The 22,560-nt window shown below is 44.7% G+C and overlaps 1 protein-coding gene across 1 annotated transcript in view; it reads right to left on the bottom strand.

Moving 5' to 3' along the window:
* Window positions 1-22,560, bottom strand: part of LOC138663195 (zinc finger protein 773-like) — a 189,208-nt gene that overhangs the window by 22,955 nt on the left and 143,693 nt on the right. The window lies entirely within an intron of this gene.

Here is a 22,560-nt window from a genome sequence, read left to right as displayed (position 1 = left end):
ACTAACTTACTTACTAACTATGATACTATGTAAAAACGAGGATGAAAATCAAATTTACAAAAGAAAGGCGAAACCAAAGTAGCCGAACTAGCCCGATTATTAAGGGCAAACTCGGCCAATGGCAAGAAAGCCACCCAATCATCCTGATCAACAGACACAAAGCATCTCAAATAAGTCTCCAAAGTCTGATTAGTTCGCTCGGTCTGACCATTTGTCTCAGGATGAAACGCAGAAGAAAAAGACAAATCAATGCCCAGCCTAGCACAAAAGGCCCGCCAAAACCTAGAAACAAACTGGGAACCTCTGTCGGACACAATATTCTCCGGAATACCATGCAAACGGACCACATGCTGAAAAAACAACGGAACCAAATTCGAAGAGGAAGGCAATTTAGGCAAAGGCACCAAATGAACCATCTTAGAGAACCGGTCATAAACAACCCAAATAACCGACATCCTCTGGGAAACCGGAAGATTGGAAATAAAATCCATAAAAATATGCGTCCAGGGCCTCTCAGGGACCGGCAATGGCAAAAGCAACCCACTAGCACGGGAACAACAAGGCTTGGCCCGCGCACAAGTCCCACAGGACTGCACAAAAGAACGCACATCACGAGACAAAGAAGGCCACCAAAAGGACCTACCAACCAAGTCTCTGGTACCAAAAATGCCAGGATGACCAGCCAACACGGAACAATGAACCTCAGAAATCACTCTACTAGTCCATCTGTCAGAAACAAACAGTTTCCCCACAGGACAGCGGTCAGGTTTGTCAGCCTGAAATTCCTGAAGAACCCGTCATAAATCAGGGGAAATGGCAGAAAGGACCACCCCCTCTTTAAGAATACCGACCGGTTCCAAGACCTCAGGAGAATCAGGCAAAAAACTCCTAGAGATGGCATCAGCCTTAATGTTCTTAGAACCCGGAAGGTACGAGACCACAAACTCAAAACGGGAAAAAAACAAGGACCATCGAGCCTGTCTAGGATTCAGCCGTTTGGCAGACTCGAGGTAAATCAAATTCTTATGATCGGTCAAGACCACAATACGGTGCTTAGCTCCCTCAAGCCAATGTCGCCACTCCTCAAATGCCCACTTCATAGCCAACAGCTCCCGATTGCCGACATCATAATTGTGTTCAGCAGGCGAAAACTTAAGGGAAAAGAAGGCACACGGTTTCATTAAGGAACCAACAGGATCCTTCTGAGACAAAACGGCCCCTGCCCCAATCTCAGAAGCGTCAACCTCAACCTGAAACGGAAGAGAAACATCCGGTTGGCGCAACACCGGAGCAGAAGTAAATCGACGTTTAAGCTCCTGAAAGGCAGAGACAGCCGCAGGGGACCAATTCGCCACATCAGCGCCCTTCTTCGTCAAATCAGTCAAGGGTTTAACCACGCTGGAAAAATTAGCAATGAAACGGCAATAAAAATTTGCAAAACCCCAAAATTTCTGAAGGCTCTTCACGGATGTGGGCTGAATCCAATCATGAATGGCCTGAACCTTAACCGGATCTATCTCTATAGACGAGGGAGAAAAAATAAAGCCCAAAAAGGAGACCTTCTGCACCCCAAAGAGACACTTAGACCCTTTCACAAACAGGGCATTGTCATGAAGGATCTGAAATACCATCCTGACCTGTTCCACATGAGCCTCCCAATCATTGGAAAAAATCAAAATATCGTCCAAATATACAATCAAGAATTTATCAATATAACTCCGGAAGATATCATGCATGAAGGACTGAAAAACAGATGGAGCATTAAGGAGCCCGAATGGCATCATAAGGTATTCAAAATGGCCTTCGGGCGTGTTAAACGCAGTTTTCCATTCATCACCCTGCTTAATACGAACAAGATTATATGCCCCCCGAAGGTCAATCTTCGTAAACCAACTAGCTCCCTTAATCCTAGCAAACAAATCGGTAAGCAAAGGTAAAGGGTATTGAAACTTGACCGTGATTTTATTCAAGAGGCGATAATCAATACAGGGTCTCAAGGAACCATCTTTTTAGCAACAAAAAAAGAACCCCGCTCCCAACGGTGAAGAAGATGGCCGAATATGCCCTTTCTCCAAAGACTCCTTAATATAACTCCGCATGGCGGTATGTTGAGGCACAGACAGGTTGAAAAGTCGACCCTTAGGAAACTTACAGCCTGGAATCAAGTCAATAGCGCAATTGCAGTCCCTGTGCGGTGGAAGGAAACTGGACTTGGGCTCATCGAATACATCCTGAAAATCAGACAAAAACTCTGGAATTTCAGAAGAGGAAGAAGAGGAGATTGACATCAAAGGAACATCATTATGAACCCCCTGACAACCCCAACTAGTCACAGACATGGACTTCCAATCCAACACAGGATTATGTACCTGCAACCACGGAAAACCCAGCACAATAGCATCATGCAAATTATGCAACACCAGAAATCGACAATCTTCCTGATGGGCTGGCGCAATGCGCATGGTCACCTGTGTCCAAAACTGGGGTTTATTTTTAGCCAAGGGTGTAGCATCAATGCCCCTTAAAGGAATAGGGTTCTGCAAAGACTGCAAGGGAAAACCACAACGCCTGGCAAACTCAAAGTCCATTAAGTTCAAGGCGGTGCCTGAATCCACAAACGCCATGACAGAAAATGATGACAATGAGCAGATCAAGGACACAGATAACAGTAATTTAGGTTGTACAGTACTGATGGTAAATGAACTAGCGATCCTCTTTGTCCGCTTAGGGCAGACTGAAATGACATGAGAAGCGTCGCCACAATAATAACACAACCTATTCTGACATCTGAATCCTTGTCGTTCCGTTCTAGACAGAATCCTATCACACTGCATTGGCTCAGTAATCTGTTCTGAGGACAACGCCACAGCGCGCACAGTTCTGCGCTTCCGCAAGCGCCGGTCACTCTGAATGGCCAGAGACATAGAGTCACTCAGACCGGAAGGTGTGGGAAACCCAACCATAACATCTTTAACGGATTCAGAAAGACCCTTTCTGAAAATAACCGCCAAAGCATCATTATTCCATTTAGTCAACACAGACCATTTTCTGAATTTCTGACAATACAATTCTGCCGCCTCTTGACCCTGAGACAGGGCCAACAAGGTCTTCTCAGCTTGATCCACAGAATTAGGTTCATCATATAATAATCCTAAAGCCTGAAAAAAGGAGTCTACATTAAGCAAAGCCGGATTCCCAGATTCCAGGGAAAACGCCCAATCCTGCGGGTCGCCACGCAGCAGGGAGATGACGATTTTAACCCGCTGAATGGAATCACCGGAGGATCGAGGTCTCAAAGCAAAAAACAGTTTACAGTTGTTTTTAAAACTCAAAAATTTGGACCTGTCGCCAAAAAACAAATCAGGAGTAGGCATCTTCGGTTCTAAAACAGGAGTCTGAACAATATAATCCGAAATACCCTGTACCCTAGCAGCAAACTGGTCTACACGAGAAGCTATTTCCTGAACATTCATGCTAGCACAAGGCTCCTCAGCCACCCAGAGATTAAGAGGGAAGAGAATATAAAGCAGACAGAAGAAAAAAAAATGGCTCAACAACTTTCTTCCCTTCTTCTGAGATGCATTTAACTCATTATTGGCCAGTTGTACTGTTATGATCCGGTGACCTTGGAGCAGCATGAAAACTATCACTGGAGTAAGTGGTAACTATACTGACCGCAAATCCTGATCTTAACACCGCAACTAGAAGTAGCCGTGGGATGTACCTAACAACCTAGACACCTTGTCACAGCCGGAGGACTAAATACCCCTATAGATGGAAATAGGAATACTATCTTGACTCAGAGCAGAACCCCAAAGGATAGGCAGCCCCCCACAAATATTGGCTGTGGGTAGGAGAGGAAAAACACACACAGGCAGAAAAACAGGATTTAGCACAAGAGGCCACTTCTAGCTAAAATAGGAAAGGATAGGACAGAGTTCTGTGTGGTCAGTATTAAAACCCTTCCAAAAATATCCACAGCAGATTATACAAAAACTCCTCCATCTAACTAAAGACGTGGAACATATATCTGCAACTCCAGAGACTAAAACACTCAGAGCAGGAATACAATCAAAAAACAAGCACACAGCTTGTGTGCCATGGAAAAAGAAACAGACACTTATCTTTGCTGAATTGGCAGCAAGGCAGGAGAAGCCAGACAGTGATCCAACACTTCCCTAGAAACATTGACAACTGGCAAGGACTAATGAGTCCTGCAAACCTAAATACCCCAGTCAGAACTGCAATCAGCAGATACACCTGTCCAGGACTGCCGCCCAGGGACAACTGCATTACCACCTACAACCACCGGAGGGAGCCCAAAAGCAGAATTCACAACAGGGAGCAAACTTTGATATGGACAATCTCTTTGTAACTATTTAATCTATTTTATGTTTTGCTGCAATGATGCTTTTTGGTGGACAATACAATAAACCACTACATTTTTGGTGCATGACTTTCCACGTGTGTCCTGGCTTGAAGCCTCTACCAGGTGCCCTAAGCCTCAGTTCTTGTGCTGACTGTTCTGTAATAGTCTAGTGTTTGTGCTTAGGGTGCACGCAGCCACACCTTCCCTGCTTTTATTAAGGTTAGTGTGTGCACCTGAGTTGCCTTCCCCAGCCTATTGCTGAGGGGCAGCTCCTATATAAACTCCCTCGATGCCAGAGCTTCACATTAATTTTCTGAGTCTTGCCATGTGTGTGGGGTGTTCAGCTCGTTCTGCTTGCGTTCAGTTCTGAGAAAACTGATACCTGTTCTTCTGCCTACTCTGGGGGCTGAGTACCCAGATCCGTTCCTGTTTGTGTCTTGTTTTTCCGCCTGCTCTGGGGGCTGAGTACCCAGATCCACCTTTCCTGCAGGCTGCAAATCCAGGCCCATTTCTGATGTGTTTTGTTTCCCGCCTCCCTGAGGGCGGCATTCTCAGGTCTGAACTCTTGATCCGGTTTTCATTCCTGTACCTGACCCTGTCTGAATTGTGTCCTCTGTGTTGTTCCTGAAGTCCCTCTGTGTCTGGAACCCTATACCCAGTGACTGTGAACTAACCTGGGTTTGTCTTTTAAAGATGGAGATGTCCTGATGTTCTGCCTGTGTCCCGATGTCACACCGGTACCCTAGGGTCCACCCTGTGATGATGTCCTGGGTTGGTGTCTGATGTTCTCCTGCTGAGCCTGTGCTATGCCTGAGGCCTGAGAGAGAGGCCGTCCTAGTATGCCTATGCCAGGTGACCCTGGACTGCATCAACCCGTGATGACCCATGCCATCATCTCAAGTCTGTCCAACGTCAGCGTCTGATGTTCTCCTGCTGAACCTGTGCTACGCCCAAGATCTGAGAGAGAGGCCGTCCTAGTATGCCCGTGCCAGATAACCCTGGACTGCATCAACCCGTGATGTCCTCCTGCCTTCGTCTGTTTTCTTGAGATGTGTACTCTTTCTTGATGTGCGGAATCGGGAGCATGGCATGGTTATGTTCTGTTTATGTACTGTGATTTAGTTTGAGTAAACTTTATCTTTCTTCTTACCTGAAGTTATGCGGTGTTATCTAGTTTTGCATGTCACCATCTTGTCCACAAGCTCAGCTGCCACAGACCCTGCTCCCTGCCCTTCACTAGTCTGGGTAGGTCCAGGTTCCCTTCTGTGGTCCAGTGGGTCCACATTCCATTCGCACCTGGGACGCTCGCTCCACGTCGTCATGGCCTGGCAATGTGGAGGCGTTGGCTGGGAAGTGTCTGCAGTCGTAGCTGTAACAGAGGGGACTGGTAACAAGCTATACTGAGCGGCTTTTGAGTCCCTTTAATGCAGCAGATTAGTGCGATTATGGTTAAATAACAAGTATGTAATGACAAAATAAAATGTACATAAACATATACAATTTATTTACAAATGGAACTCAAGATTAAAAGCAAAAAAGATATATATTTAAAAATGTAAGTAAAATATGGAAATTATGGATGTGCAAATACTGCCTGCACTTCAGTAGATGAATATATAGATGTATACACACATCATGAGATATTAACCCCTTCCCGACCCATGACGCCACGTAGGCGTCATGAAAGTCGGTGCCATTCCGACCCATGACGCCTATGCGGCGTCATGGAAAGATCGCGTCCCTGCAGATCGGGTGAAAGGGTTAACTCCCATTTCACCCGATCTGCAGGGACAGGGGGAGTGGTAGTTTAGCCCAGGGGGGGTGGCTTCAGCCCCTCGTGGCTACGATTGCTCTGATTGGCTGTTGAAAGTGAAACTGCCAATCAGAGCGATTTGTAATATTTCACCTATTATAACGGGTGAAATATTACAATCCAGCCATGGCCGATGCTGAAATATCATCGGCCATGGCTGGAAATACTAATGTGCCCCCACCCCACCCCACCGATCGCCCCCGCAGCCCCCCGATCTGGCCGGTACACTGCTCCGGCTCCCCTCCGTCCAGTGCTCCGCTCCCCCCCGTGCTCTTGTCCGCTCCCCCCGTGCTCCAATCACCCCCCCGTGCTCCAATCACCCCCCCTGCACTCCGATCCACACCCCCCGGTGCTCCGTTCCACCCCCCCGTGCTCCATTCCAGCCCCCCCGTGCTCCATTCCAGCCCCCCCGTGCTCCGTTCCACCCCTCCCGCGCTCCGATTCCCCCCCCCGTGCTCAGATCCCCCCCCCGTGGTCCCTCCCCACCCCGTGGTCCCCCCCCACCCCATCATACTTACCGATCCAGCCGGGGTCCCGTCCGTCTTCTCCCTGGGCGCCGCCATCTTCCAAAATGGCGGGCGCATGTGCAGTGCGCCCGCCGAATCTGCCGGCCGGCAGATTCGTTCCAAAGTGCATTTTGATCACTGAGATATAATCTATCTCAGTGATCAAAATAAAAAAAATAATAAATGACCCCCCCCCCTTTGTCACCCCCATAGGTAGGGACAATAAAAAAATAAAGAAATTTTTTTTTTCCACTAATGTTAGAATAGGGTTAGGGTTAGGGGTAGGGTTAGGGGTAGGGTTTAGGGGTAGGGTTAGGGTTAGGGTTAGGGGTAGGGTTAGGGGTAGGGTTAGGGGTAGGGTTAGGGCTAGGGGTAGGGGTAGGGTTAGGGGTAGGGTTAGGGGTAGGGTTAGGGTTAGGGGTAGGGCTAGGGTTAGGGTTAGGGCTAGGGTTAGGGCTAGGGTTAGGGCTAGGGTTAGGGTTTCGGTATGTGCACACGTATTCTGGTCCTCTGCGGATTTTTCCGCTGCGGATTTGATAAATCCGCAGTGCTAAACCGCTGCGGATTTATGGCGGATTTACCGCGTTTTTTTCTGCGCATTTCACTGCGGTTTTACAACTGCGATTTTCTATTGGAGCAGTTGTAAAACCGCTGCGGAATCCGCACAAAAGAAGTGACATGCTGCGGAATGTAAACCGCTGCGTTTCCGTGCAGTTTTTCCGCAGCATGTGTACAGCGATTTTTGTTTCCCGTAGGTTTACATTGAACTGTAAACTCATGGGAAACTGCTGCGGATCCGCAGCGTTTTCCGCAGCGTGTGCACATACCTTTAGAATTAGGCTATGTGCACACGGTGCGGATTTGGCTGCGGATTCGCAGCAGTGTTCCATCAGGTTTACAGTACCATGTAATCATATGAAAAACCAAATCCGCTGTGCCCATGGTGCGGAAAATACCGCGTGGAAACGCTGCGTTGTATTTTCCGCAGCATGTCAATTCTTTGTGCGGATTCCGCAGCGTTTTACACCTGTTCCTCAATAGGAATCCGCAGGTGAAATCCGCACAAAAAACACTGGAAATCCGCGGAAAATCCGCAGGTAAAACGCAGTGCCTTTTACCCGCGGATTTTTCAAAAATGGTGCGGAAATATCTCACACGAATCCGCAACGTGGGCACATAGCCTTAGGGTTAGGGTTGGAATTAGGGTTGTGGTTAGGGTTAGGGGTGTGTTGGGGTTAGGGTTGTGGTTAGGGGTGTGTTGCGGTTAGGGTTGTGATTAGGGTTATGGCTACAGTTGGGATTAGAGTTAGGGGTGTGTTGGGGTTAGTGTTGGAGGTAGAATTGAGGGGTTACCACTGTTTAGGCACATCAGGGGTCTCCAAACGCAACATGGCGCCACCATTGATTCCAGCCAATCTCGTATTCAAAAAGTCAAATGGTGCTCCCTCACTTCCGAGCCCTGACTTGTGCCCAAACAGTGGTTTACCCCCACATATGGGGTACCAGCATACTCAGGACAAACTGCGCAACAATTACTGGGGTCCAATTTCTCCTGTTACCCTTGTGAATCTAAAAAAATGCTTGCTAAAATATAATTTTTGAGGAAAGAAAAATGATTTTTTATTTTCACGGCTCTGCGTTGTAAACGTCTGTGAAGCACTTGGGGGTTCAAAGTGCTCACCACATATCTAGATAAGTTCCTTGGGGGGTCTAGTTTCTAAAATGGGGTCACTTGTGGGGGTTTCTACTGTTTAGGCACACCAGGGGCTCTGCAAACGCAACGTGACACCCGTAGACCATTCCATCAAAGTCTGCATTTCAAAAGTCACTACTTCCCTTCTGAGCCCCGACGTGTGCCCAAACAGTGGTTTACACCCACTCATGGGGTATCAGCGTATTCAGGAGAAACTGGACAACAACTTTTGTGGTCCAATTTCTCCTGTAACCCTTGGGAAAATAAAAAATTCTGGGCTAAATAATTATTTTTGAGGAAAGAAAACGTATTTATTATTTTCACGGCTCTGCATTATAAACTTCTATGAAGCGCTTGGGGGTTCAAAGTGCTCACCACACATCTAGATAAGTTCCTTTCGGGGTCTAGTTTCCAAAATGGGGTCACTTGTGGGGGGTTTCTACTGTTAAGCCACATCAGGGGCTCTGCAAACGCAACGTGACGCCCACAGAGCATTCCATCAAAGTCTGCATTTCAAAACGTCACTACTTCACTTCCGAGCCTCGGCATGTGCCCAAACAGTGGTTTACCCCCACATATGGGGTATCAGCGTACTCAGGAGAAACTGGACAACAACTTTTGGGGTCCAATTTCTTCTGTAACCCTTGGGAAAATAAAAAATTCTGGGCTAAATAATTATTTTTGAGGAAAGAAAACGTATTTATTATTTTCACGGCTCTGCATTATAAACTTCTATGAAGCACTTGGGGGTTCAAAGTGCTCACCACACATCTAGATAAGTTCCTTTGGGGGTCTAGTTTCCAAAATGGGGTCACTTGTGGGGGGTTTCTACTGTTAAGCCACATCAGGGGCTCTGCAAACGCAACGTGACGCCCACAGAGCATTCCATCAAAGTCTGCATTTCAAAACGTCACTACTTCACTTCCGAGCCTCGGCATGTGCCCAAACAGTGGTTTACCCCCACATATGGGGTATCAGCATACTCAGGAGAAACTGGACAACAACTTTTGGGGTCCAATTTCTTCTGTAACCCTTGGGAAAATAAAAAATTCTGGGCTAAATAATTATTTTTGAGGAAAGAAAACGTATTTATTATTTTCACGGCTCTGCATTATAAACTTCTATGAAGCACTTGGGGGTTCAAAGTGCTCACCACACATCTAGATAAGTTCCTTTGGGGGTCTAGTTTCCAAAATGGGGTCACTTGTGGGGGGTTTCTACTGTTAAGCCACATCAGGGGCTCTGCAAACGCAACGTGACGCCCACAGAGCATTCCATCCATGTCTGCATTTCAAAACGTCACTACTTCACTTCCGAGCCCCGGCATGTGCCCAAACAGTGATTTACCCCCACATATGGGGTATCAGCGTACTAAGGAGAAACTGGACAACAACTTTTGGGGTCAAATTTCTCCTGTTACCCTTGGGAAAATAAAAAATTGCAGGCTAAAAGATCATTTTTGAGAAAATAATTTTTTTTTTTATTTTCATGGCTCTGCGTTATAAACTTCTGTGACGCACTTGGGGGTTCAAAGTCCTCACCACACATCTAGATTAGTTCCTTTGGGGGTCTAGTTTCCAAAATGGTGTCATTTCTGGGGGATCTCCAATGTTTAGGCACACAGGGGCTCTCCAAACGTGACATGGTGTCCGCTAATGATTGGAGCTAATTTTCCATTTAAAAAGCCAAATGGCGTGCCATCCCTTCCGAGCCCTGCCGTGCGCCCAAACAGTGGTTTACCCCCTCATATGGGGTATCAGCATACTCAGGACAAACTGGACAACAATATTTGGGGTCCAATTTCTCCTATTATCCTTGGCAAAATAGGAAATTCCAGGCTAAAAAATCATTTTTGAGGAAAGAAAAATTATTTTTTATTTTCATGGCTCTGCGTTATAAACTTCTGTGAAGCACCTGGGGGTTTAAAGTGCTCAATATGCATCTAGATAAGTTCCTTGGGGGGTCTAGTTTCCAAAATGGGGTCACTTGTGGGGGAGCTCCAATGTTTAGGCACACAGGGGCTCTCCAAACGCGACATGGTGTCCGCTAACAATTGGAGCTAATTTTCCATTCAAAAAGTCAAATGGCGCGCCTTCCCTTCCGAGCCCTGCCGAGTGCCCAAACAGTGGTTTACCCCCACATATGAGGTATCGGCGTACTCGGGAGAAATTGCCCAACAAATTTTATGATCCATTTTATCCTACTGCCCATGTGAAAATGAAAAAATTGAGGCGAAAATAATTTTTTTGTGAAAAAAAAGTACTTTTTCATTTTTACAGATCAATTTGTGAAGCACCTGAGGGATTAAAGTGCTCACTAGGCATCTAAATAAGTTCCTTGGGGGGTCTAGTTTCCAAAATGGGGTCACTTGTGGGGGAGCGCCAATGTTTAGGCACACAGGAGCTATCCAAACGCGACATGGTGTCCGCTAACGATGGAAATAATTTTTCATTCAAAAAGTCAAATGGCGCTCCTTCCCTTCCGAGCCTTACCATGTGCCCAAACAGTGGTTTACCCCCACATGTGAGGTATTGGTGTACTCAGGAGAAATTGCCCAACACATTTTAGGATCCATTTTATCCTGTTGCCCATGTGAAAATGAAAAAATTGAGGCTAAAAGAATTTTTTTGTGAAAAAAAAGTACTTTTTCATTTTTACGGATCAATTTGGAAGCACCTGGGGGTTCAAAGTGCTCACTATGCATCTAGATAAGTTCCTTGGGATGTCTAGTTTCCAAAATGGGGTCACTTGTGGGGGAGCTCCAATTTTTAGGCACACGGGGGCTTTCCAAACGTGACATGGTGTCCGCTAAAGAGTGGAGCCAATTTTTGATTCAAAAAGTCAAATGGCGCTCCTTCCCTTCCAAGCCCTGCCGTGCGCCCAAACAGTGGTTTACCCCCACATATGAGGTATCAGCGTACTCAGGACAAATTGGACAACAACTTTCGTGGTTCAGTTTCTCCTTTTACCATTGGGAAAATAAAAAAATTGTTGCTAAAAGATAATTTTTGTGACTAAAAAGTTAAATGTTCATTTTTTCCTTCCATGTTGCTTCTGCTGCTGTGAAGCACCTGAAGGGTTAATAAACTTCTTGAATGTGGTTTTGACTACCTTGAGGGGTGCAGTTTTTAGAATGGTGTCACTTTTGGGTATTTTCAGCCATATAGACCCCTCAAACTGACTTCAAATGTGAGGTGGTCCCTAAAAAAAATGGTTTTGTAAATTTCGTTGTAAAAATGACAAATCGCTGGTCAAATTTTAACCCTTATAACTTCCTAACAAAAAAAATTTTGTTTCCAAAATTGTGCTGATGTAAAGTAAACATGTGGGAAATGTTATTTATTAACTATTTTGTGTCACATATCTCTCTGGTTTAACAGAATAAAAATTCAAAATGTGAAAATTGCAAAATTTTCAAAATTTTCGCCAAATTTCCGTTTTTATCACAAATAAACGCAGAATTTATTGACCTAAATTTACCACTAACATGAAGCCCAATATGTCACGAAAAAACAATCTCAGAACCGCTAGGATCCGTTGAAGCGTTCCTGAGTTATTACCTCATAAAGGGACACTGGTCAGAATTGCAAAAAACGGCAAGGTCTTTAAGGTCAAAATAGGCTGGGTCATGAAGGGGTTAAACGCAAAATATATGGGTGTCTACAAAGGACACACACGGCCATCTGCACATTCTGCCCGCAAGAGGGAAAAAGACATGTTTAAAAATGTATATACAGTATACACATCTAAAGTCAAAACTATCGACTCCACAGCCCAGCTCTATGGGGCTAAAGTCAGGCGAGTTTGCTGGCCAATCAAGCACAGTGATACTGTTGTTTGTAAACCAGGTATTGGTAATTTTGGCAGCGTGGACAGGTGCCAAGTCCTGCTGGAGAAAGAAATTTTAATCTCCAATAAGCTTGTTGGTAGAGGGAAGCATGAAATGCTCTTAAATTTCCTGGTAGACGGCTGTGCTGACTTTGGTCTTGGTAAAACACAGTGGCCTACACCAGCAGATGACATGACTCCCCAAACCATCACTGATTGTGGAAACTTCACACCAGACCTCAAGCAGCTTGGATTGTGGCCTCTTCACTCTTAGAAGTGTAGCAGAACTACCATTCGTCAAACTCAAATCTGACAGGTGCCCCGCCCCTATCAAAGTGTATCAAAGTGTGTAACCCCGCCCCTTCCCTGTCTGACAGCTGGTAGCCAGCTGTCCCTGAGTCTGGCTGATTTCCCCTTTTGATATAGTTTGATATATTTTAATTTGATGCAGTTTGATATTATCCCCGTATTTGTTTTATATTAGAGTTTGATAATCTCCTATTAGATGGGGCCGTTATATACTTACCGTATATACTCGAGTATAAGCCGACCCGAGTATAAGCCGACCCCCCTAATTTTGCCACAAAAAACTGGGAAAACTTATTGACTCGAGTATAAGCCTAGGGTGGAAATGTAGCATTTACCGGTGAATTTCAAAAATAAAAATAGATCATTATTTCCCCATAGCTGTGCCATATAGTGCTCTGCACCGTTCATATTGCCCCATAGATGCTGCACAGATGCCCCATATAGTGCTGTGTGCCGTTCATACTGCCCCATAGATGCTGCACAGATGCCCCATATAGTGCTGTGTGCCGTTCATACTGCCCCCATAGATGCTGCACAGATGCCCCATATAGTGCTGTGTGCCGTTCATACTGCCCCCATATAGTGCTGTGTGCCGTTCATACTGCCCCCATAGATGCTGCACAGATGCCTCATATAGTGCTGTGTGCCGTTCATACTGCCCCCATATAGTGCTGTGTGCCGTTCATACTGCCCCCATATAGTGCTGTGTGCCGTTCATACTGCCCCCATATAGTGCTGTGTGCCGTTCATACTGCCCCCATATAGTGCTGTGTGCCGTTCATACTGCCCCCATATAGTGCTGTGTGCCGTTCATACTGCCCCCATATAGTGCTGTGTGCCGTTCATACTGCCCCCATATAGTGCTGTGTGCCGTTCATACTGCCCCCATATAGTGCTGTGTGCCGTTCATACTGCCCCCATATAGTGCTGTGTGCCGTTCATACTGCCCCCATATAGTGCTGTGTGCCGTTCATACTGCCCCCATATAGTGCTGTGTGCCGTTCATACTGCCCCCATATAGTGCTGTGTGCCGTTCATACTGCCCCCATAGATGCTGCACATAAATCTGTGCTGCCGCTGCTGCTGCTGCAATAAAAAAAAAAAACCACATACTCACCTCCCTTGATTGCAGCTCCCAGCGTCCGGTCCCGGCGCCTCCATCTTCCCGGCGTCTCTGCTCTGACTGATCAGGCAGAGGGCGCCGCGCACACTATATGCGTCATCGCGCCCTCTGCCTGAACAGTCAGAGCGCAGACGCCGGGAAGATGGAGGCGCCGGGAAGATGGAGCGACGCCCGGCGGCTGGAACGCGGACAGGTGAATATAACATACTTACCTAGTCCCAGCGATCCTCGCGCTGTCCCTGCCTTCCTCCCCGTCTTCTGTGCTGCAGCATCTTCCTGTCAGCGGTCACCGGCACCGCTGATTAGAGAAATGAATAGGCGGCTCCGCCCCTATGGGAGGTGGAGCCGCTTATTCATATCTCTAATGAGCGGTCCCACGTGACCGCTGAAGAGGGGAAGCCGCTGCAGCACAGAAGACGGGGAGGAAGGCAGGGACAGCGCGAGGATCGCTGGGACTAGGTAAGTATACCTCAGCGCCCTCTCCCCCTCACCCGCCGACCCCACCACTACCGTGACTCGAGTATAAGCCGAGGGGGGCACTTTCAGCCCAAAAATTTGGGCTGAAAATCTCGGCTTATACTCGAGTATATACGGTATATCCTATTAGATGGACCAGTTATATAATTATATCCTAGGATTCTCATTTTTTTTTACACGTGGTTTATAACACCAGTCTCATTATATGGGCACATTATGTATGTGGCCATATTACAACACCCGCAAGTAAGAAGCGGTGTCTTTTATACGATTATAAAAAAGCAAAGACACGATATTGTAAAAGTTTAAAAGATTTTATTGAGACAAAATAAATACATCTCAAAGACATTTCAATACTATAAAAATTCTTACAAAATAAATAAATAATATCACAAGTACAGTGAACATACATCATTACACTGCTTACAAAATAATTAATATAGCTTAACATTTTTATTCTGCAGCAGCCTGTTTAGTAAAAATTCAGCATTCTTTTTATATCTTTGGTTTATTTTGGTTTATATGACTGACAATTTCAGCGACCTCTTGATTTTTATCAGAGTCGGTATTTGGCAATTGTTGCTGAGCAGGATCAGGAGTGCTAACGAGATTTAAAGCGGTTACTTCTTTTGAGCTGTGCCTCGTATGTACCAAGTAGCGTTGTAGCACAGAGCTATACATTTTAATTTTCACATCATCGGGAATGTCACGACGCTGTAAAATGTCGCTAATTTCACCATCAAGGCGTCGAATAACACTGTCGCGGATGTTATCTGTAGCACCGGGTCTTAGTTTGTCTAGCGCCTGTTTGGGCACTAGATACATTTTCTCTGTATGCTCCATTATCTTCCGGCGAGCAGGCTTGTTATTATTGGAATTGCAAAAGCTAAAAGAGGGCCTATAAACCCGCCGGCCTGCTTTAGTAGGCGCTTCTTTTTCTTTATGGACTGAGATCTGTCGCTCAGGGTTCTTATAGCTTTATGCCACTTCTTTAATATACCTTTTTGGCGCTCTTTCAGCGGAATTCTGCCTTTTAAGATGTTTAAAGCAATCTCGCCTATGGCTGTAATTAAATCATTGCTTGCATTGCGCAAAATAGACTTTCTGACATCGGGGGTTGCTTTCACCAGGGTTTTTAAGAGCGCCCAGTTACGCCGGAGCCTCTCAGACATCTTTACATCACAACGCACACAGCGTAGAATGTCTGATGCCAGGTAAAATTCACTTTTTAGAAGTGTTTTTCTTTTGAACATAGACAGCAGGCAACGCCGGTGGAAACAACCCAGTCCTTAAGCGCAGATCCTCAGGGGTATTAGCTCTCAAATCTACAAGCAAATACCCGTAAGGGTCCCGTGTGGCATCCTCAAAAGCTTCTAGGAAAAAACGTGTTTTTCTGGGATACATCTGACAAGCCAGAGTTAAAATTTGTAATTTATCTCGGGGGTTATTAAAAAGCACCATATACTTTGTGTTTAAATTTATCATACGGCTTTTCTTACCCTGACAAAATATGTTTTGTACCAGGTAGAAAATGCTGAGATTTCTGTGGTGCACATACTTGGTAAAGGCTTTTTCTATCTCACAATTTTCACTAGCACTCTCCATGAGATCATCAACAATCGCCAAATTCACCTTCTCCGGTGGGAATAATTCGTCATCTACGAATGTATTCGACAGACCCTCCACAAATCTGGCGTGGGGAAAAGAGAGAGAGATTTCCTCATATAGTTTTTGCCAACACGAATAAAACCATACAATATTATCAGGTTTCTGAGAAAAATTAGCTTCAATATTATATAGCAGCTGTTTTACAAAATAGTTCTTTCCAGAATTAGACGGCCCTGCTAGAATGCATGAGAATGGGTGCTGCAGATGCGTATCCATCACAATACGCGGCTAATACCCAAAAGGTAATGTTGTGAAATCATCTAATAGTCGCCGCTTTGTATTAGCGCACTTTTGTGTTTTGCGTAATGGCCTTGTTTCAATATCCCAGTACTTTTTATTTCTCACAATGGACGCCTGCTGTACGACAATACGTTTCAGAGTTTCTGCGGCAGAATTGCGCGGGTAGTCCAGAACTAGATCTTTTAGACTGTTGAAATTAATAGATTGAGAGTTACCAACATTTAGTGTTATCCCCTTAACTTTTAAGACAGTTTTACCGGTGTTGAGTTTGTATCCGTACGTTTTGGGGCCCGCGGATACAAATTCTGTGATGTGTGTACCATCGGGTATTTCACTGGTCAGCTCCCCCAGGTAATCGCCTAAAGGCGGTTGCCACTCACCATCTCTCTGTACAAAAATAACTGAATCTGTGTCGTGATAAAGGCACCTCTCCTGCAGCCGGTCCAGCAGCGAATAGAGCTCTAACCGTGCATACGCTGTTGTAAAACACGCTATAAAAATGTTTGTGTTTTTGTTGAGTGTGTGGTGGCCTTCTGCATATTTCCAGTTAACGGTTGCAGTGTCATCATCAAGGAAATGCAACATCGAAATGTCATAGTAAGGCATGAACAAATACTTAAAAAGCTCATCTGGATCCCTAACAATGCTGGTACATGATAGATTAGATCTCTGAGCAAACTTTCCCCATAAAGAATTTAAGAAAATCTTGGAGATCTGTCGCTTAGCAGGATTGACAGCTATATTTTCAGGCCGTAATTGGACACCTTCTTTTTCAAGAAAAGAGTCAATGTACTGCCGTTTCTTGGCGTCATCAGTACACCAGCTAGGATAACCAGAGGCTTCTTGCTTATCCCTAAGATGTAATTTAATGTAAGGAGCAAACAGATCATCAGTGGTTTTAGGAAAATGCCATATTTCATAGATGTGCCCGAGCCGATACCCTTTTTCTATAGCCATCTCGAGCTCTATAGTGCACCAGGTGCCTGTCAGCGCACGTTCTTCATCACTGTGGGCACAAATATCTGCCTGGGAATTTGCAGCGCATGTGTAGCAAAGGGGAAACATTAATTTTTTGTTGAGTTTTACCGGCAGAACTGGAAAAAATAAATCTCTCGGCGGGTAGACCTTGACTTTAGCAATGCCAAAGTATTTTTTAATGAATCCAAAATTGTCATAGATGATGTCTGGATGGCCTACAGGGTATGTTTTAGTTTTGTTTACAAAGGGGTACAGACTGGTGAAATCATAGTAATGCAAAGTCTCCCCTTCTTCCAGATGGTGATAGAGCTTAATGGCGTTAGTTCGGCCGCCATAAAGCGCATCACGGGGGTCTAAAGGAACGGAGAATTCCATCTGGCGGAGAAATGCTTGAAGGTTAGAATCATTTTCAACCATTTCATTCCACTCATGCTCCCACATCAGTCTTACTGTGTACCCGCAGCACTGTAAGTAACGCTTTTTAGCTAAAAAGGTATAATATAACTGGCCGTAGGACGTACTTGTGACCTTATTCGTGTTCATTATAGCACACGGGACATCCGTGGTAAAAACACCCCTGAAATTCAAAGGCTATGTGTTGGCCGCTAACATAGGCATAACCATCTAGAAAATACTTCCCGACCTGTTTTTCACTTCCTCTCAAAGCGTGCTGTATGTCGATGTTCTCTGAGTGGGCTACATACATGAGCCATTGTATAGCGGGTGTCGAGTAGCGCTTTTTTGCCTTGTGATAATTATCACCAGGTAAAATGGCGATTGTCTTTTTTGGAAGAAATTTAAATCGGTACATTGTCATACACACCGAGGCCAGGGTGATGAGCTGAAAAGGATCAACACATCTGCTCACTACAATCCTTTGCTTTTGACGCCTACAGTATTTTTTAACATTTTTCTGTGTCATCTGCATAGTACGCTCTCTATAAATCTCGCAGGCGTGTCTCAAAATTTCAACATCTTGTTTGCAATAAGATTTTAGCTCGGCCGTGAAGTCAAAAGTTGTATTTACCTGTGTCTCATACCACTCCAGGAACTCTACCTTCTCACCAGGTGACATGTACTCCACCCCATAATATTTTACATCAGGTATGGGACCTACATAGTTTTGGTTTTCTCTGGTATTGAAAAAGTGTGGAAAATGTCCTTTGCCGCCTGAAAAGCCCATGGCCTGTGGTAATTTACTGAGTTTCATGGGGATAAAATTTAGAGAGTCTATGAACCTTATAGACAAATCGGGTAGCGACACACACAAGAGACGGCCACCTTGGGTTATCAACTGTACTTGTAGTTGTTCAGAAATCAGTTCCTTAACAATAAAGTATGCGTCGTATTTTCCACCATTGTGGGCAATAAATGTATGATCTGAAAATTTACTGCTTGTAAAGAACTGTACAAAGTCATGTGTACAGGTATCACCCTCAAAATCCCAGGAGGGATAGCCATACAGCGTTGTAGCATAAATGTAATTCGGGATGTGCGTGCCTGTCTCCTGCATACATTCAAAATCATAAAAGATATAACAATCTGACTCATCCTGTGCTACATACTTCCGCATGTAACAAAGATGGGCATCGAATTTATTTATATGTCTGCGACATACAGGACAGCGCAAACCATTACATTTATGCTCTGTTTCGCTATTTCTGGGAACAAAACGGTTGCATTTATCACAAAATGTTTTAAGTCTGCAGAATGCCGGGTCGCCTACACCCAATTGTTTGTGATAATCTAAGCACTCGCTCGAGCAGCAATAAACTCTGCAAACAGGACACCTGGGCTGCTGGTCGGCAGTGCTTTCTACGCAATTCTCTCTCTGACAGGCCCCTGACTATAGTACAATACTTTAATGGTGACCCCCAAATATTTTTCAAATGCCGGGATGTCGCTAAAACTCACTAACTGCCCATCAGGGATGCCCAGTGCTGTGTGTATGTTTTTAGAGCAGCTCAGTAAAACAGCATCAGCGACATCCGTGTCGTCCATCAGGGCGCACACACTAGCAGCCAAACACAGATTTGTCGTGTAATTGTTAAAATCATACAGCCATTGTCTCTTTTGTTTAATGATCTGACTGCTCGCTATAGATTTCAAGCGCCTTTTTACACCACCGCGTCGGTTTTTAATGATGATGACGACTAGCTTTAGTGAATTGGATGATATGCATTCAGCGTTACTTTGAAGTGTGCGGGCAATAGCATTTAAAACAGATTCAGAATTAAAATCTTCACGGGTTTGTTTTGTAGTGAAAATAGGGTCTAAAGTATCGCTAGCATCAAACCTTAACTGTACAAAGTCGCCAGGTTCAATGTCCCTGATGATTCTATCCAGTAATGCCTGAATGCCTTCATGAACAATATTCACGCCCTCTTCAAATGATCGTACACACTCCAAATTTACAAATCTAAAATGATGTGTATGTATATGGCCGTTGAAATTGCGGAGGGCCCTTTCATGATGATGGATGTGTTGCAAAAATACTGTATGATCGGGGCTCCGCACATTACCATCAGCGACAGCGTCTGAGGCTTGTGAATTTTGCGTAGATGCAGGCGCGGCATCTGCAGAGTTGTCTCGGCTATGTGAATGCTGTTCTGACTCTTGTGACGATGGCTGGGGTGTCTGTAGAGGCAATGCATGACACATGCCACCACGACGCCTCCTAGCGCATAGCGCCCGTCTAGCGCTGACCAACAATTTTAGAGTCCTCTTTATAACTCTAGCCCTATTATACCTGGGTAGTGTTGGTTTAGGGGGTTTATGCATGCCGTAGCCGACCATATTCAGTCATAATGGGGTCGCTGTAGTTGTTATCTCGCCATCCAGTTGCAGGTTCCAGAGTGCGGATAGTTCGACCTTATTAGCATGTGTTGGGATTTGTGTTGATAATAATTTTTCAAAAGTATCACAAAAAAACATTATTTTGGGGGCCCAGAGTTTGTAGCGTAAGTAGCGGCTGAACTGTTCCTGAAACACAGACATTTCAGCGGGGCCCCAGCCGATGGATTCATGCAGCAGATTTGTAGATGCCGCCTGATTCTGTGGCATTTTACACACCTCAACATCTGCTGGTAGTGCCCTCTTTAACCGTTTCTTAACATTAACAGAGTTAGATACACAGACATGAGATATGCCACCCAAATTAGAGGCTCCTGAGGGTCCGGCCCCAGAGGAATTAGCAGGTACAGTTAGACAGGCCGCTGGCGGCTGCATAGTGTGGGCCATACGTATAATGAGCGGTTCTACGGATGATTGCTTACCATTAGCGAGCTGATCAATCGCGCGATCAAGCGCTTCACCAGTCAGTTGAGCTGTGGTACCCAGGGCGCTGGATGTGCTTGCTGGCTCTGTAATATGCTTTGTTTTTCGCTTATGCTTTCGGGGTGCCTCTACCACTTCTGGATATAGTCATTCACACGGCTGGTCGATGACTGTCCGGCACTTGAATGGCGTATTTCACGATGGTCCGCCGGTACAGGGTTTCCTGTGCCCTGCACCACACAGATCGGTGATACTGTTGTTCTAACAGGTCCATTAGCAGACCGTATTGCCGTCCACACTGGTGCTGCGCCATTCTCGGTGATCTGTAGCGGCTGTAGTGGTGCTGGTGGCGTTTTTCTCATGACTTTGCGTTTAGCTGCAAGAAAGATTATACATGTGTCAGATATGTGCGAGACCACCGCATGTTGCTGCGCCTAGCTGCGGGAAAAATTATACATGTGTCAGATATGTGTGGGGGTCAGGTTCTCATTGGTGAAGCCCGTGTATCATTGATTGTACAGAGACTGTGCAGGTATACCAAAATATACACTTACGGGCTAGCGATGTGTGGTGAATGATTGCCGTGGCGGATTCTGGAGCTTCTGTGAGGTTCTCCATTAGCAGCGGTATATTCTCTTTTGTGTATACAATTCTCCTAGGCTTCACTTTACAAGCTATAAATAAAGATATAGGCCTTAGTAGCGGCGATTGGGGATTTTCTCAGAGCGGCTGTGCAAAAACGAGTTTTCACATGATTGCTACCTTTTCCTTTCTTGCCCTCCGGTCCGCGTGGTTTTTTAGGGGCTCTAGAAACAGGGCTGTTTCTCGGTGTGGGGGTCTGGTACAACAGTTCCTCAACGGGCATCTGATTGTGTTCCGAGGTAATTGGTTCTGGAAACATGTCGACATCTGTAAAGAATTAATATATATTTACACGTCTAAATACTTAAAAGCTATACATACACACACACACACAGACACACAACGCACCTATGATGTCTTGCGACAAATCCCATACAGCTGCGGCAGCTTCATTAGTGTTACTATACTCAGCTCCAGGTGTATCACACTCCAGAGCAGGCACGCTGAAGCTGTTTAAAAAATCATCGGGGATGTTCCTGATAAATTCATCTACATCATCGGGGATGTTCCTGATAAATTCATCTTAAACAAGAAAGAATTAAGCGATATAAAAATAATATACAAAACAGCCCTTACTTAGAATGGCACACTAACAGATGCATTTATATAAAGCTTGAAACATACCTAATACAGAATCCTCAACTTGGTCAGAAAAAGCCAAAAAATTTTGGGATTCCATCTAAAATAAATTATCTGTGTAAATTTTTTGTGCTATCTATATTAATTTTACAACACAGACAAACTCATTTATATACCCCAACAAATAAAACTGCGCCCCGTGTATAAATATGTTTATACTAAGCAAATCATAGGTAATACGGATAAGTATTTCTATATTAATTTTACCACAAATATGGTTTATGCGGTAAAACTATATTATACAGCGCAACTAAATATGCACCTACTGTATAAATATGACTATAAATATGTCTGTGTTAAACAAAACATAGGTAATAAGTAAGTACGCTAGTTAGGGTGTATTAACAGCTATTAACTACTGTATTACACAAATTATGTCATAATAAATGTGCGGTTAAATTATTAAAACAAATAATGCAGCTAACTATCAGTATAATACTAACTTATTAAACAAATAACAGCCTTAATTATGGTTTTAGAGATGCATAGTTAAATATAATTAGCCATCTGCGAATACTAAGACAACTGTCTTATATACTTACATTTAGAATAGCTCTGCTGTTAGTCTAGTCTGGCTTCTGGTGGATGTCTGGTGTAGTGCCGTGGTACAGACAGTTGTATTTATCCCGAGTGTCAGAAAACAAGCCAGCTGTTAACACCCAGAAACACACCCAGTTACGCCCCGCCACACGCCTTCTGTTAACACCCAGAACACACCCATACAGACAATTATTGCATGTATTGGCACAATCACGATATAGCCGGATTAAAACAGGAAATTTTATACAGCTGAATTTCTGAAAGAAGCAGGCGGTTATTGATCACCGAGTCACAATCATTTTAATCAGTCATGGCGTCTAATTCGTATGACCACATATTACAGAGACAATATTTTAGCCCTAAAGCACCCGGGTCGTTCTGCGGAATTGACAAATTATTTAGAGCGACACGAGAGCGCGGAATAAAGAAATCTGATGTGATTGCTTGGCTGAATAAGCA

Source organism: Ranitomeya imitator, chromosome 2 (assembly GCF_032444005.1).
Source record: "Ranitomeya imitator isolate aRanImi1 chromosome 2, aRanImi1.pri, whole genome shotgun sequence".
In the NCBI taxonomy this organism is placed as follows: domain Eukaryota; kingdom Metazoa; phylum Chordata; class Amphibia; order Anura; family Dendrobatidae; genus Ranitomeya; species Ranitomeya imitator.
Note: the sequence above shows the minus strand (reverse complement) of the source record. Positions and strands in the feature narration are given on the sequence as shown.